Below are 13,546 nucleotides of genomic sequence, written 5' to 3' on the forward strand. Positions count from 1 at the left end.
CAAGTGTGTTTATGTGAAAGTGGGGGTTGGGGGTGTTGATTCAGAGTGTGCATTTTGTGCTCATGCTCTAGGCGCTTTCTTCTTGTCATCTCCCCCATGATGTTGTGTGTGAATGAATGGCTGTGTGCGGAAATCATGAGACTGTGAATTCGAGTTTTGAAAGTTCAAAATTCTTTGGGAATTTTTTTATTTATTTTCTATCACGCAAATATGACAAACATCTTCTAAAGTAATTTGGATTTTTCTCAAGGAAGGAAAAACTAGATTTAGGAGATATTTAAGTAGAAAATTTTAATTCTCAAATTCTTATAAACATTTTATTAGACATGCACTATACACTGTCTTGATAATACAATAACTCTATACATATATTATTAGTCTTTATTGTGGGTGTTCATTAGTTTTCAGTTTCAATAATTTAAAACTCTTAATAAATATTAATGCTCTTTAATAGATTTTCTCCCCTCCTGATCTCTAGAAAATCAAGAGCCCAAGGTGGTTCCTCTATCAAGGGGGTATTTCATCTTCTTCTCTTGTATTTATGATTTAATTTCAATGCAACTTTGATTAACAAAATAATACTAATAATAATAATAATTTAAAAATATAAAGCATAAATACTTTCCATGATCTTTTACACAATCTGATCTCTATTTAATTTATTTTCTTGATATATCATAAATAGTAATTGCGTAAAGTATTTGCTACGTCCAAGCAAGTTAAACCTCAATAATCACCAAGGTGGTAGTCCGGCCAATTGATACGAGTTGGTATTTCATAACTTCGAGGTCAAGAGTTAGAGTCAGGACATTAGTTGAAACTATTTGTAATAATAAAACCCCACCTTTAAGCTATAGGATAAGCTTTGAACCAGTTAAATATTTTGGGTGTGCCGTGGAGATGGATTTGCCCTTGGAGCAATAGCTATAGTTCAAATTAAAAATTCCACAACAGGGAGGGACTCTTATGATTATGCCTATAAAGCTATATTGGTTGCCCCCACCTCTCATTTTGCTAAAAAAAAAAAAAAAAAAAAAAAAAAAAGGTTAAACCTCAAGAACAAATAACGAAAAAAAGAAAGAAAGTACATATAGTTATATTTGTTTCAATGTATTTAATGAGTTCCTATAAAGTTAAAACTATCGTCTAAGAGCACTAATAGTGAAATAGCTATAGTTAAAGTTTGGCCAAAGTTTAGCTAAGTTGCATAAATTATATTTACACCAAACTCAATAAATGAACAATATTTTTAACCAACACCAAACTCATTGGGCAAATCTGTCCAGCTCAAGTTGCTAACCAAATCATATAATTTTGGCCATAAAACATTCCTTCCAAATAAGGCTATTCCAGAACCCATAAAACCTATCGGGACCAACTCAGGCCGATCGAAATCGGTATAGAATCGGTCTGTCAACAGTTGAATTTGGCCAAACTGATGTCCAGCAGTTCGGTCCAAGTTTGAGTCTGGATCGGACCACTGAACAGATCAATAGTTAAAATGTTTTTTTTTTAATTATACATATATGAAATGATCTCATTTCACTTAAATGAATAAAACGACATGGTTTTGAGACTTAGTGTTTGAAAAAAATATAAAGCCAAACGGTGCCATTTCACTCTAGGGTTACGCACTCTTCTTTAGATCTTCTTCCTCATTTCACATTTCTCATTTGACAGTGTTGTTGCTCTCTCTCTCTCTCTCTCTCTCTCTCTCTCTCTCTCTCATCGCAGCATTCACTATCTCTCACCGCAGCGTCATCGCATGCAGGGCCACCTCCATCACCACCGAAGATGCCAACAAACCGACCAGAGTTGCACCAAGATCGATGTCAATGATTTTCTCCCCTTCACCGATTGGTTTTGGTTGAGATTTACAACTTTCCAAGATTTCAGTTGAGTTTTAGTTTTGTCCAAAAACTGCACCGAACGATTCGGTTTTCACCCCTACTTCTAGATGAAAAGCAATCTTGCTGAAGAGATGATTTTGCTTAGCTTATGAAAACCTGATATATGAAGCACTCAAGATGCCTGATACCTCCCTTATATTTTATTTGAATAATAAATGAATAATCTAGTCCCAAAAGGCCTTGCATTTTAACAACCTTCTTGTACACAGTCCTGTAGTTATTTGGTTTTTGTCTTCCCATAATCCCTAAGAATAAAAACAAAGAATGTTCTTCCCTTTTCTCACAAAACCTAAAACCTATTTGTGAAAGAAATCACATTCAATCCAAGTAATTAGAACTAAATACTTGATAACGAATAAATATTTAAATTACAATTAGAATTAAAATAAATGAAAATGCCAAAATGAATATTTTAATAAAATAGTGATAAATTTAGAGAGTTTGTTATTAATTTGTTGTTCTTAAAATGTGACTAGCTAAATTTATAAAAGTAAATTTACTAATCAAATTTTGGCCAAACTTTGGTTAGGCCACTACTAATACTCTAGTCTGGTAGAATGAAGCCAACCAGCCTTATTGGCAACGCAACCAAAGCTATACGTAGGAGATAGAAAAGTGCTGCCTTTTATATAATATGTATTTTTTTTTTCTAATCAAGTTTCATATATATATATATATAATATATATATATATTAAACAATTACAAAATACAAGAGTCTAAAGGGTGGGAGGCTTAGAGCGGTTTTTTTGTAGTCCGATAAATGGACTATGACACTACTATGACTAAAAGTCGCAATAGATTGTGTTGTGCTGTACTTTGCTAGTCCAGTTTGGTTGAAAAAATGCCCACTTCCTTTTCCTCACAATCTTTAGTTAGAATAAGCGGTACTATAAGAAAACAGCATCCAGTAGATAATATGATACTCCGACGAATAGCCGTGGCTGTGAAGGCGTGTGAGAATCATGCAACATTACTGGTGAGATGACGTTTATTGGATCTATAAAATCCAAGGCCGCTAATCCCATTTCTATAGCTAGCTCATGGCAACAGAAAATGTACCGTGACACGGTGGTTGGTGAGTCTTGTGGAGTTGTACATGATGGTCGAAGGTGGCTAGAAATCAATAAATCAACCCATCTCCATGTTATTTTCAAAAAATAAAGGGAAAGATTGAACAAAAGCTGATAAACATCTTTGTAAAGTATCGAAAAAGAGGGGAGGAGGAGCCAAAGCTACAACCTCCATCTGGACAGCAAAGGGACGATCTTAAGTGATGGGTTCTAGAAAAACTTATCAAAAAGAGAGGAAAAAAAAAAAAGAAAAAGAAAAAGGAAACTCCTCTCGAGTTCATATAACATGTATTCATACTGCCTTTTATATGGTCCATCGATTTTGGGCTAACCTAGTTTAACAAGTAATTAAAAATAATTAGTTAGTGTTTAAAATAATAATAATAATAATAATAATAACAGATTAGTTATGCCCTAAAAATATGGGAAGAATAGTTGCCCATCATAATTTATTAATTCTCTCTCAAATAGAATTATTCTAAAACTAATTTTAAATTTTGGGAGTTATTAGAATTAACATGTTGGGCGGACAGAGTTTTCTTCTAAATTTGCGTGGACAAGTGTTCTTTAGAAGAGTTTGATCTAACTGTCCCAAGTTAATAGTGTATTACTTTAGGTCTAAAATCTTAAAAAAGAGAGTTATAAAAAATTGCAATTAACCACCGAAATCTACAACACTTCATGAAAGTTTAAAGCTAGGGGTTCTTTTAAGCCTATTTCTCATTACTATAACCAAGAATCTCCCATAGTACCATATAATATACTTTACCATATATTTTAGATGAGATGGTCTCAAACTTTCGGTTTAGGTACAAACTTTCACAGTTTTTTTTTTTTTTTTTGAGAGAAAGATACTTCACAGTTTATTGGTTAACCAAACGGTTTTTACCTACCACGAGGATAAAAAAGAGATACATCATGATCTGCCACGCGACATTAAAGAAAAAAAATCAATCTTTTACAGCTTGCCTTTAAACAAATTATCTGGAAATGGTGGATACCCATTGTTATGGCCATCTCATTGTGTCACTTTCTTGACAGCAAAATCTCCCTCCAATTAATGGACCTATCTATTGTTTCAACTAACAAATTAATCATATTTTTATATATCATATATCATATATATAATATAGTAGTAGTACTGATCTTGCATGTGGGCCATGTACTATTTCCGAAGAGAATATGAATTAATACATGATCCACAAACTTTTTTTTTAGAAAAAAAAAAGAAAAAAATTTGTGTCAAATAATTGATAGAGAAATTAAAATAATAACTAAATTTTTAATTATTTAATTAAATGGGTGAAGTTTAGAATCAAGATTCGAACCATTTTAAATGTTCTGATGCCATGTGAATTATAACTATTTATCCTAAAAATTTAAATTTATAAACAAGGAGAGAGTAGATAAATTTTTATTATTTATTTTATATTTTAACAACAATAGAATATCTACATAATTAATAAACAGTAGTACCATTAAATCATGAGAAAAACAAGTTGATGTTAAAAATTAGGAATACATGATGGTGGAGGGGTCTTTTATATATATATATATATATATATATATTGTGGAGGCCAGGGGAGGGAACGTCGGTACGTGATATATATTTGTCCAAATTAAAGAAGCAAGAAGCCATCAAAGAGCAAGACGACCCAGCAAAAGTCCGACCTTGTGGAACCCTATCTATGCAAAAGCTAATTTTCCTACATCGATCTCCCAAACCTTTTAAAAGTTCAAACCCCCTGCCCCCTTATTTTCAAAGACAAAATCCAAAAAGAAAAACAATATATAATATATATGAAATCCTATGCCTAGCTAGCTATCTTAATTTTGTCATTTTTCGGTTATTGATTGTACATGAATTCCTTGATTGGCTGCATATATATATAAAATTTAAGTCTTTTTTTCGCTGTTAGATAGTTTGGATGATATGTAAAAGTTTAAAGTAACGAGTTACTTATTTCTAAACGCGTTTTCCTAAAGCTAGTCTTTGACGAATTACAGTACTATTTTAACATAAAGTATTGTCTGTATATAGTATTCTGTTAATGCATATATGGGTCCATAATGAGTTGTCCAAAAATGTCTATATATATGTGCTTAAATTGCTTCTAGCCTCCCCCAAATGCTTTCATTATATATGTACTTCATGGACCTACCTGCAGCTTGCATGCATTATTATCATCGCGTCCAAAATTTTGAGAGATCTCTAGAGATATGCTGAACTAGGTGCATACATAATATTCATGCATTGAAACAAGATCCACATATTAGTACTCTTTACAACAATTTAGATTGCGTTTAGATGTTGAACTGAGCTAAGTTCTTTAGAACATTCCCATTCGGTACCGCATATTCCCTTTATCTTTATAATTTAAGGAAAATTTTACGGTTTTGAACGAAAAACACCTTCCACCCAATCTCTAAAATGGGGATGACATTTATGGATGCTATAGAAGTTTCCCATATTTGGGGATTCATTATACATCCTCAAATCTTATTTTTCAACGCAGCCATCTGCATTATACAGACCTTAGCCACGCCATCGTCACGTCCTCCCTTCTCCCTCTGTATGAAACTCAGCAAACCAACAAATTCTCCTCTGTTCCAACCATCCAAAAACAGATCATGCCACCGTATGAAACTCAGCAAACCACCAGATACACCATGAAGTGAAGCCGCCACCGTGGGTCAACTGAGATCCATCGTCGCCAGCCTCGAGTCAGTCCAGTTCTACCACCGACAACATCAATTTTAAGTGGGTAATGGATGGTTAATGAGAGAGAAAAAATCAACGCTAATGGACTTGAGGTAGAGCATTTTCTTCCTAAACTGCAAAAGGTGAAGGTTGGATTGATGGGGAAAAGAGAGAGTTAAGCGGAAGAGAGAGTTGCATTGAAAGAAAAAAATTTGGGAAGTGGACGCTTCTTGGGTCAGGAAGTGAAGCAAAGTCATAGTGGGGAGAATGGAAACAAGATTTCGAATGGGAAGAAGAAAAAGTGAACGAGGAATTCGAGTATAAGCATAAGGATTCTTACACCATTTTTTTTTTTTTTGGAATAAAATGTGATATTTGAAAAGAAAGAGAATAAGGCAAAACAAGCAATTGGCCATTACATTAGAAAATGCACATATTAAAAAAATTATTATTTTTATAATACAAATTTTGGTTTGAAAAATAATATTGTATTGAGTAGTCAAAATTATATAAATATTTAGTAGAAAGTGATGTTTGAAAAGAAGATAATAAGACAAAAGAGTTAGTAGTTAAGATTGTTGAACCCAAGGTTTCAAGTTTTGTGTAATTATATATATACACATGAATTTTGATGATAACAAATGAATTCAAAGAATAAAGAAGTCTCAAGCTCAAGTTGTCTACACAATGGAGTCAAGCACATCAAGGAAACAAGCATAAGCAAGAAGGGAATAAGTTCACATTAAAGTTATAGAGTAATGTTGTAAATCTCTTCAAAATTCGAAATTAGGATTAATGCTCAAAATTAATATTTTATCATAAAGCATTAAAATACATTTTCCACGTGTGCATGAATATTTTTGAAAATTAAATTTGAAAATTTTGAAAGATGATTGATTGTCATCTTTTACATACACATGCCTTGATTAAAGGGTTGAACTTTGAAAATATTAAAGATGATTAATTGTCATCTTTCACATGTGTATGTTTTATTTGAATATTTTCAAAAGTGATTGATGCTTTTTTTGACTTATGCAAGAAGTAGATGATTTTGTTTGAAATATTTGAAAAGTAAAGTGTGCTCCTTTTGTCATATGCAAAAAGTAAAAAAATAGATTTGATTTTTTTGAAAAGTAAAGTGTGTTCCTTTTGTCATATGCAAATAGTAAAAGATTAGGTTTGATTTTTTTGAAAAGTAAAGTGTGCTCATTTTGTCATATGCAAAAAGTAAAAGATTAGATTTGAAGTTTTTGAAAAATGAATGATGTTGTCTTTGACAATTGAAAAAGAATAACTTTTTATTTGAATTTTTTGAAAAAGTGAATGATGTTGTCTTTGGCATGTGAATCTTTTTAAATTTGAATATGAAGTCTCATATGCCTATAAATAGATCATTTGAGAGCTTCACATTTACAACATCAAGAGCATACAACATTCATTCAAAGCTTTCATTCTCTCTTCTCTAAGCATTGAGCCTTAATCCTTGTTCATTTTGAGAGATATAGTTTCTGCTGTATTGTTCTTATTTCACTCATTGAGGAGTGTTTTCTGATAACCTACCCACTATCAGCTCTTGTATCAGGAAAAGGGTGTGTATAACCCTTGTGCGTGTAGAAAGTATTCTACACGGGAAATAGTTGAATCACCACGTGTAAGGTGATTACAAGTGTAGAGGGTGTTCTACACGGATCCTTTGTAGCAATGTTGTTCAAAAGTGTAATAGGTTTCTATCTCCACCTGAAGAAGGTTGAATAGTGAATTTGGGAATTCTCAAGGAATAGCTTGAGGCGAGGACGTAGGCAGTGGGGCCGAACCTCTTTAACATACTGAGTTTGCTTCTCTCTTACCCTTACTCTTTATATTTATTACTATTTCATATTTTGTTTATATTTTATATTATATATTTGATTTTATAATTGTTATTTTTTTAATACAACTCAATTCACCCTCCCTCTTATGTTAGTCATCTGGGCAACAAAGATTATAAATAGAAGTGAGATTAAAAAAAAAAGTAATAAAAAATGAATAGAGAAATATTATTTAATAGAATAGAGATAGAGATGAGGAATGATGTAGGAGGTTTTTAGAAGATGAATAAAATTTAGATATAAATTTGAGAGAATGTGATTTTGAATTAAATTATAGGAAATTTTATGAGGATCCGAATGTGAATGCTCTTATAAATAGTAGTGAATTGAATATGTGGAGTGAGTTATGTGAGACCCACCTAAAATGAGTGTAGGTGTATTTGGATGTTAAGATGAGTTTAGTACTATTTATGAAAAAATGAAAAATGTTATAAATTTCACATATAAAGATGTGTTGAGTTGAAAAAAATTGTGGGTGTCATGTTGATGATATTCTCCACACTTTTAACGATCATATACATAACTTTTTGTTTTTTAGAAGAATCAGAGCCACATGTCCAAGAGTGGCCCTTGCCCCATATTTATTAAAAATATCAATTATGGCGGAAAAATACCGTATAATAATAAATCACTTGAATTAAAACAAAGTAAACAAAAAGGCCCAAACTCAAGTGTAATTAACAACATCAACCTAAAAACAAAGCCAAAAACACCCAAACACCTAGCACAAACCTTAGTCCAAAGACCTAAGACCTCAAAGAAGGAAGACCTAATTTATCCACCTTTAAAAGATGATGTACATAACTTGATTTGTAAGAAAAGTTTGAAAGTAGATTCTCTTACAAATTAAGTACTAATGCGTAAGATTTCAACAATGTGAAAGAAATGACGTTCACATCGTCTTACAAATAGACTACTCATCGTTACTCATCTTAATTATAACGGTTTAAGGTACTTAATTAGAAGGGGATATGATAATATGCTCTCTCTTTTTTCGAGCAAATAACATTACAAAATAAATAACTAGCGTTCTTATGCTTTTATAAATACAAAGTTTGGATTGAGAGGTAGGCCAGGAGATGGAACAGAAGGAAATCTCATCAATATTGAAGCACCTCGATCATTTTGCAAGAAATTGACACTTGATCTGTGGATCTTCTAGTCTAGTGATCATCTGAACCTCACGTACACAACTTAACTCCACGAAGTAATATTAATAACTTAGTATATATTAATGTACGTTATTAATCATGGGATTAGAAATTTTCCAATCAGCCGGGATATGATAATATTCATGAAAGCCCTAGGTTTAATGGCATTATATTTCCCCCACACGCCATCCCAAGGAAAGCAATTAAGAACAATTCATTCATCATCATGTTTAATTACAATCCATTTTAGTACTCATGATGCTTATTGACATTTCTTACGATCCTGATCGAGCAATATATCATGTCATGAATTAATTATATATAATATTGCTGAAGGTCTACTTGTCCGAGTACGTTAGTGATCACCAATTATATATAGTGATGCCGGCTAAATTATAGCCGGCCACAGACTTTTGCAGCAGCAGCTAGCACTAATGAAAAAAAAATTAACCAAATCAACAGACGAACACATGAAGTTATGATGTAAGTGGTGCTTTGGTGGAGAGGCCCAAGTTCCCAAAGAGATCGATATTTGATGAGATGGTTGTGGGGCTTATGCATCTTCTTTTCATAAACCCCTCATCATGTCATCAATCGATTAGGGTACGCACTAATTAATTCATGTCTCCGCTTTCTCAGGCTTTCTAATTTTCTCTCAAATAATAAATGAAAATTAATTAAAATAATAAATAAAAACGTGGGCCTTTTTTATTAGCTTCCTTTCTATCAAAAGGGAGAATTTAATGATTATAAGTTGCTAAATATTCAATGAGCTTATGATCATAAGCTTCCTTATAATTATAATTGGTCTAATCACATGAAGATCCGATCCATATATAGACGTTTTGTCTTCTCTATCTTGCAACTTATTTAATTCTCATTTATCTTTATTAATTACTTTATCATATTATAAATTAAATTATATTCTATATATAGAAACATTAATTATTAAGGCTGCAGAATATTGGATGCTAAGTTTCAAGCTAGTAATCATCATATATATCTTGAAACCAGTCATTGATGAGAATGATTTTATCATGTTCATGAATATCTATAAAATATGTTAATTTCAATTTTCCTTATAATTAATTACTTGATCTCACTTATGTATTTCGAGGAGGAAAAGTAGGACAACTTTTCTGGCGAACTGCCTTTTCAATGGAATACGATGCAATCCTATTTAATTTTTTTCCACGTAAGTACATCTTAATTAATGTCTTGTTGTTTGTGCACAATCTGATCATAATATCCTTTGATATTGATCATTATATATAAGCTGTTTTCAAACAGTATTAATTATTTCTTTGCTTAATTTCTAGCTAGGTGGAGGGCCCATGCATGCAATTTGGAATTTGTTTATTGGTGCTCCAAGTTTGTATCTTTCCAAACTAATTCAAGTACTTGGACTTGTCAAAAAAGAGGACAAGAAGGTTGATAGAACCCAATACTTTCTTTTTTATTTTTCCCTCCTTTCTGATGATCATGATGATCATCTCATATATAATTTCAATTTTTGAAGATATATTGCAGTAGTAGTACTGTTGCATGGGTTGCCCGTGAATTACTTTAGTAGTGTTGTGACACTTTCTTTTGAATTATTAGCCAGTAAATTATGAGCAAACTGCATAGAGAAAAAAATTACTTTTGCATCCTTCTTTTTATTAGCTAGGTCTGAGATCAGAACCTATATATATAAGTACTACTTAGCATACCATATATGCATGCATGCATATATGCATGTTTTGGTTGTTTGCCTTTCCTCGATCGTCCTTTGATCTCTTTTGTGAAATGACAAAGTTGTTTTTATTCATGTTAAATTTTTGTGAGTGGCAATATATTCCTTACAGCAGATCAATCCCATGTAAAAGATCAGAGATGTAAAGGCCCCACGTGCGGAATTAAACAAATATATATATGGGAGCTTATATAATACTTGTATCTATTTTTAGCTTTATGTGGATGTTGGGGCTCTATTGCTTGGGATTCCTACATCTTTGTGGGCACCCCACCATTTTTTGGATATGAGAGCCACCTTTTTATAAGCTGGCCTGGTGTTGTGAATTTTCACTTCGTTCATGACTTTCTCTCCTTATCTTTTCTACCACAAAGCACGCTCTTGATGTTAAAGAGACCAACAAAAAGGAAGGGTTTTGGGAATCCTATGCCCTCCTTATATGTTCCCGCAGCTTGGTTTTTATTGCTGTGTCCCTTTTTATAAGATTACAATTAGATTCCCTGCATGTTTATGATCGATCAGCATGCACTTGACCGACGGTAGGACAGTGATTGTAGCTAGCTATCCTACATTTAAGGGCAGTCAAAAATCAACTTTGACTTATTATGGAAAATTGACATCGTACGTACGTTGCGGTCTAGTACTCATGTACGTACGTAAAGTGATAAAAAATACAAGTAATGATCTTCTAATGATCTATGAAGTAAAAAATATGTCAAGAACTAGTGGTGTTTAGGCTAGGGATACAGATCGATCATCATCCACACATAATAATGGAGGCATGCACTCCAATATTTTGTTAGATTATAGGCGACCAAGTTCGCCGAGTGAAAGATCTTCGATCGATCTATGCCATTCAAACGCCGAGAGATGCTTGATTGAATGGCCTGAATGACAGATCAAATGAGGGTGCGGATTTCTTGTCCTAGCTGTTCATGAGATGGTACTTAAAAGTAGGTTTTTTGAGCATTCTCTAAGATCATGACAATATTGTTTTGGCGTTGCTTATGTATGGTAGTACTATATGCCTGTGCGATCACGTTCCTAGCTAGTTAATTCTAACATGTTGGGATATTGCCAAGTTAATCAGTACTGGCCACTAGATCACAAATTTAAGCTGCAGGCCCCTCCGTTAAGGATTTTGCATGTTGTCAATACCGATCGAGCCTGGCCTATTAAGGAAGACAGTATGTCTAATCAACATGTGACAGTAGTACTCCCACTATTTGAATTTCCCGCGGACACCTTGAATTGGGTTTTCTTTTCTCCACTAATACTGTAGAATGATTAATAAAAGGAACGTATATATCATGGGAAAATCAAGAAACTGCAAGCTAGCATTCGATTTAAAAAATCGAGTTTAGGGTTGGACTAGAAACTTGGTTCTGATGATTAATATTACTCTTCGGTTTTAAATTTTATCATCTCTAATCATAATATTTATCGATCGCATGATTATATATTTTAAATGGTTTCTTTTATTAAATGCTTAAATTTCAGACGTTATTTAAAATACAAATGCGATTTAGCTAGAATGATAAAATCTCGTGTGGATATGGAAGAGCAACACTATCAGTACTCTTCGTGATAACTACTATACAGTGGTACTGAATGTTAAGCAAGGACTGTACTGTGGATATGCTGCAATTACAGAGTACTAATGGTTGAGAATATTTTCATGAATTGGTAGCAACAGATGAAGATAGCAAAATTTTCATACACGGAGACATGAGTACTGATCTCTACCAATCGATATAATGAGATTAGACTGTCACAGACATAGACAAGTTCATATCAATATGGCCCTTTAGAATGGACTACTCACATAGGAAGGCGGGGCTAGGGGCCTTACAGCAGAACCTGCAAAGTGGCAAAGGGAACTCAGGATGGATCACATTCTGTCATTACTAAATTTTGTGTCTATCTCTTTACCATCTTCCAATAAAGACATATACATACATACATACATACATATATATATATATATATATATATATTACCTGCCTGCCCAATGCACATTACAAAAGCAATAAAAGGTGCGTTTATAGTAGAGCTTATCCCTAACTGCGCAGACCTAATCCTCTGCCTCTGGCCTCATGACTTGACACCACTTCGTGATCTTTCCGATCCTCAATTCCCCGGCCCCCAAATCGACACTTGCTGATTTTATTATGCTTTTCCTGAGGAAACCTAAAATAAATGGCAGAAAAAGAAAGAGAATTTACAGCAAAAAAGGTCAAAAGTAAGTCCCATTGAACCAGTATTAATCCCAGTTTCAGTTCCTTTTTTTTATAATGAGTTGAGGTTGGTCCATTTTTCTCTCTTTTCTTTTGTTCTGCCCGAGCTAGAGTGTGTAGGGATGACTGTCATTTTAGTGAGCAAAGTAAGGAATAGAACCAAACAAGCATGGGACTTGCCACGATTGATCTGCTGCAACTATCTTAATTTGCTTTATCATCATTAGCCTTGAGACGAAGAGGGTCCAAGGTTCCCCCCACAAGAACGAAAGGCAGGGGGCAAGAACTTCATTTTACAGGTCCTGAATTGTCTCCAGACTCCGCAACTTGGAAGTGTCTTTAATTTTGCTAGTCGTGAATACTGTATTATATATATAGACAGAACATGAATGACAAATGATGGTCATAATGATCTTTCACCATATCTTGATAGGGATTAATCATATCAATCCTGGACATATAAATTTACATTTGTAAGTTAATATATAGAGTTCATCGTGTAATTAGTGCTTGATAAATTAACATAAAGTTCTACTCCTTATAAGTCGATCGATCGGTGAGTAAATACACTATTAATTTAATGTAAAACTCATTACAGTTAAAACAAAAATCAAAACTTCTTTCGAGATGAACCACGCACATGATGTTTACAGCTTTGTATATGGGCCACCTTAGAGTCTAGTACTCCTACATATATGGTAGCATGATCCATGCATGCATGATGTCTTCCATTCGGCAATCTCCGGTCTCACGTATCGTTAAACATTGTTTGTTTGAATTATTAAATATTAATTCTTCCTCTCGCGCGATTTTATTAATGATGATTATAACATTCTTGTAAACAGTGTTAACGTACGTGCAAGTCACAAACAA

The sequence above is a fragment of the Carya illinoinensis genome, chromosome 6 (genome assembly GCF_018687715.1).
Source record: "Carya illinoinensis cultivar Pawnee chromosome 6, C.illinoinensisPawnee_v1, whole genome shotgun sequence".
NCBI lineage: Eukaryota > Viridiplantae > Streptophyta > Magnoliopsida > Fagales > Juglandaceae > Carya > Carya illinoinensis.